The sequence below is a fragment of the Lathyrus oleraceus genome, chromosome 2 (assembly GCF_024323335.1).
Source record: "Lathyrus oleraceus cultivar Zhongwan6 chromosome 2, CAAS_Psat_ZW6_1.0, whole genome shotgun sequence".
Lineage (NCBI taxonomy): Eukaryota > Viridiplantae > Streptophyta > Magnoliopsida > Fabales > Fabaceae > Lathyrus > Lathyrus oleraceus.
The window spans coordinates 78,802,696-78,807,820 of NC_066580.1; the positions used below are offsets into that span (position 1 = coordinate 78,802,696).

At 35.5% G+C, this 5,125-nt stretch overlaps 1 long non-coding RNA gene across 3 annotated transcripts; it reads right to left on the reverse strand.

The window, feature by feature from the left end:
* Positions 1 to 1,387: 1,387 nt before the first annotated feature.
* On the reverse strand, positions 1,388 to 3,502 carry LOC127118218 (uncharacterized). Of its 3 annotated transcripts, none has more exons than XR_007802123.1 (3): positions 2,792 to 3,502; positions 2,134 to 2,224; positions 1,388 to 1,648 (listed from the first exon to the last, which is right to left on the reverse strand). It is a non-coding gene; the product is annotated as an uncharacterized LOC127118218 (long non-coding RNA). The 3 variants fall into 3 exon arrangements; XR_007802122.1 differs by having other exon boundaries at positions 1,388 to 1,659; XR_007802124.1 differs by having other exon boundaries at positions 1,388 to 1,706.
* Between the last annotated feature and the right edge of the window lie 1,623 nt (positions 3,503 to 5,125).

Sequence of the window (5,125 nt, forward strand, 5' to 3'; positions counted from 1 at the left end):
GACACTCATGTCCCTCAACATGCTTCGTGGAGTACCCATCAACTGTCGTTATGGTTATCCAGTTACGGACAACGTTGGATCAGCAACAAAGCACTCGACTCTACATCTAGGGTCCATAGTGGTTTCAGGTCGAAGAGTGGTATACACCATTATCACCATGAGAATAACTTATGACACATTGCATAACTTTCTATATAGTATTCTCATAGCGGGTCAATCCGGTATAAATATTACTCTTAATATTCATACCTACGTTTAAGACTTGATAACTCTTTATCCATGATCCATGAGATGTGATCATCAGTCTACAAACATAATAGTCTTAATGCTTTAATGTTATCCCACTTCACAATAAAGCTAGACTACGGATACTTTAAGTATAGTGTCCCTATGTTTAATGTGCTCTCATGATCAAGTCACACTTGATACATTAAACGGACTATCTATTCTAGGGACTTTATTAAACAAACATAATAAAGAAAAAGCCTTTTTTTATTATTAATAAATAATTCGATACAAGTACCAAAAGTATTGGCCTCTAGGGCTTACACCAACATGCACAAAACCATAACTCTTGTCCTTTGGTACTCATGGATCATGTGGATTGCTTTATAAGTTTTAACTTGATCATGAAACCCTAATCTTTGGAGACATTTGTTGGAGATTTGATTTTGGATCCTTGTGCTTAGTTTGAGGTCTTTGATTAGGTGGCTTACATCATGAAACCCCAATCATGGACATTTGGCAATTGGTGACCATGTGATTTATCTAGTGATCTTATGATTGACTAAAACCCTAGTTCATTGGAGTGTGATTATTGATCATTATGTCATGCATAATCCATCATCAAGTTCTCTTTTTGTTCCTGGGAACCATCAAACAAGTGGACCATTGGGTTCACATGCCTGCTTGCTTGATGATTCAGGTCAATCCAAGGCAATGTCATTCAAATCTTACTCAAACTTTCATTCAAATCATGATCCATTCTATTTACCATTCAAGATGCATGATTCATTATGCATTTTTATTCCATTGATTTATATGTCACCTTACATTTATATTATGGTCTAAGTTTGGATTGTGAAGAGGTTTCAAAATAAAGCATGTTATTAAATTATAAAGGGTTGTTTTCATGCAAATACATGTCCATTCAAATGTCATTTGCATCATCCATAAAAAAACTAAGAGAATGATAACTTTGACCCAAGGATGACTTTGGTCAATGGTTGACTTTTTGGTCAACCAATTGACCAAAGTCAACAAGCCTAGAAATGGAGCATGCTAATTTCTATTTATCATTTGCTATGTGATTGGCTTAGGTCATGACTCGTTTAGTTGACCATTTGCATGACATTGAATAAGTATGTAGCCAACCTCATTTGGAAAATGGTGTAAATCTTGTAACTTTAGTTCACATGGAATGCATCAAATATTTGCATAAGAGGGAAGCTATACAACACATTTTTTATTACATAAGCAAGTCTCCTACAATTACATTCTTTTGGTCAAATAATGGTAACTACATTAACATGACAAGATGAGAATGATTCTAGTTTCCTTGGTCTTCATAGCTTACAACCTACATGTTATACCACTGACAATCTGTGCAACTCGTAGCAAAGCAAAATCTGCAAACCTCACCACCGGTCTGCAATAATCCTACAACAGCCAAGGTTCATCACCATACATCCATAGGAAATGCATATCTAAAGGCAACATAAACAATCCATAACCATTTCACAACATCAATAACATTCCAAGTTATACAACAACAACAGTTAATATCACCTAACCTCGCCAATCAACATTTAAATGAACAAGAATTAAACAGAAAAACCACCACTTAAAGTCACAACTAACTTGAACTAACTCGAGTTTTTAAATCAGTTCTAACTAATTCAGTTACACTTCGACCCAAATTACTTTCATTTAGATTCAAACTAATATACTCTAACTATCAATCTAATTCACTAACTCACACCATTTAATCAACTAATACATAAACAATCAACTTAACATATCAAGTTGATCATAATGCCCTGCAACCAATTGTTTGTTATGATTAACCAAAGTGCATTAAACTTAGTAAATAGTAGACAACTAACAATTAAGGGTTCAACTTAACATAATAACCTGTTAACCGAGCTTTCGCTTTAAACCCAATCTAGCTGAGAAGCTTAGGATCCCAACACCTTACATCCTGCATTATTCTGCTAAGCTCAGTCTGCATAATCCAAAAATAAATATTACAGGCATCGAATAATAGAATTCATTAACACCTCATTGACATTGCTTCACCTATACTAACCATGACTAACCATAAACACATCAACTAACAGAGTTAACAAAGATTAACAACATTCATAACAACTTTTTTAACACTTAGCTAACTCCTCTAAATTAAAGTGCTAACAGAATTAACAGATAACTGAATTTGCACTGAGAGGGATTAACAGAGTTTAACTCTGTTTAATCCCAATCCCTATAAATGTAATCAGGACTCAATCATTCAGGGGGGTTTCATTTTCACCACTTCTACAGAATCTCTCTTTTCCTTATTCACTCTTCATATCTCTAAAACTCTCACCCTCACCGAAGCTCACATCCATAGCCATTGAGGCTTCACACGGAAGCTTCAATTGGTTGAGCTGCAACCACAACCCTCACCCTCTCAGTAGTTTGCATAAATGTCACAAAGCCTTAACAGAGTCTACGGGCCTAAGAGCGGTGAAGAAAAGAAGAAGATTCAACGAAACGCAATTGGAGAAAAATAATCAGGGTAAGGAGTTACCTGAGAAAGTAGAAGGCTTGTGGATCACCGTTCCTCAACACCGTCACTTGAAGAACCGCCGGAGTTTCTCCTTTGACTTGAGATTCCAATTTGAGATTTAGGTACCCATACTTTTATAGGTCCTTTCTGGTAAGTTCTTACATGTATTATTTTATTCTGAGCCTTCTTCCGATAGAAGGATCTATATTCATTCCAGACTTTTTGTTTATAAATGTTTTTTCTAGAATGAATCTTGACATTTGCACTCTTCATAACATTAGGTCCATAGATCTTAGGTTCTACTTTCTTCAGAAACTTTGACTCAATCATCTTGGGTTCTGATTTGTTCAGACTTTTATCCTTGTCAAAGGCAGGCACAAAACAAGTTACTTTACTAGTTTGAGAATTGCTTGAAGGAGAAACATCTGAGGTTTTTATAAGTTGAGCTTTATCTTTATTCTTATCATAACTCATACCTTTTCCTTTGCTCTTGCTTACTCCATATATTATGGAGGCAAACTTGATTCTTTCCATACCTGATATGATACATTCTTGAAGAGCTATCTCACGCTCATTCAAGTTTTTATCAGATAATTTATTTACTAGAGTAATGTGACCTTTCTCCAAAGTTTCAACTTTATTTTGAAAAATTTTTAGTTCTTCTTTTAGAAGACCACATTCCTTTTTCAATGTTTTCATGAGTCTTGCTTTATCTTGACAGCGACTCATGATCTCTTGAATGAAAAATATTAAATCACAATGAGATAAGTTAGAGAATACCTCGTCTTCTTCATCTGGATCTGGATTTGAGGTTGATTCATATTTTGTATTTGAGGGTGTCATGGCCATAAGATCCAATTTAGATTCTCCCTCATCTTTGTCAGTTTCATCCTCGATGTCAATTTCATCCTATGTTGCCATGAGACTTTTCTTGAGGTTGTTCCTGAACCTATCATGTAAAAGCCTTCTTTCATTTATCTTTCTTTTAGAAGATTAGGACAAACATCTTTGAAGTGACCAGGCTTCTTACAGTTGAAGCAATCGTTCTGGTCATCAGTATTGTCTTTAGAATTGGACCCTCTGAATCCATTATTTTTACCAGAGAATCTTTTGTTCTTTCTAGATAATTTTTGGATTTTTCTTATGATAAAAGCCATGTCCTCTTCATCAGATTCGTCAGCAGAAGCTTATTCATCATAAACTTCTTCTGATTTCCAGATTTTAGAGGTTCTGACAATTTTACCACCAGATCTCCCACCCATAGTTTTTAATGCCAATGTTTTGGATTTCACATCTGCCTCGTCTCCAGTCAGTTCCAATTCATGGCTTTGAAGGTTTGTTATCATACTTTCCAGACTCAAATTATTCAGATCTTTAGCTTTGGAAATAGTTGTGACTTTAGGTTTGAATTTAGCTTGAAGACTTCTCATAATCTTCTTTACATGATCAACGGTAGTGTAACTTTTGCTCGGGATCTGAAGGCCTGATACAGGAGTTTGAAACCTGGAGAACATGGTTTCAACGTCCTCATCATCCATCATCCTGAACAATTCATAGCGTTGAACAAGATTTGATTTGGCCTCTTTCACTTGTTGCTTCCCTTCATACGTGGAACACAATGATTGAAAGATAGTCTTGGAAGTAGGTTTATTAATGATTTTTATGTATTATGAGTGAGGTAGAACCTCAATCAGAATATCGTATTACTCTTTGATGTTTTCTATATACTTTCATTTGAGATGGTGGAAGAACTTATCTATCATTAACCATACCAAAACCATCGATAACCAGGTCAATGCCATCTTCAAGTACATCCTACAACTCATCATCAAGGCCAATGATGTAAGTATACATTTTTCTCTTCCACCATTCCAACTGGGTGGAATCACCAATGAAGGAACTCTAGACATGATGCAACAAGTGTATTTATCGCAGGATCAATTAATGCACCACGGTTAACTGTAAGCACAAAATGTGCTATGATTCCAACTAAAGGTGAGAAAACTACACAAGAAGTATGTCTGTGTGTGTGTGTGTGAGGGGGGGGGGAGGGTGAATTGTGTATTCTCAAAAATTGATTTCACTTTTGAATTAAGACGTCCAGGTTATGAACAAGTTCAGATTCTGATATCATAAGAAAAGATAGCAACTGAAATATAAAGATTTGGAGTAAATGCAAACAACACACAAAGATTAACCTGGTTCCTTTCCTCAATTGAGAATATTCCAGTCCCCTTGCCTCAACAAGAGATTTCCCCTATAACCAAACAAGTTACAAATTGCTCAAGCACACTTGCAAGAGACATTAATGCTCAATCACCATAGAAAGAGACTTCTGTTAAAGTCCTCAGACAA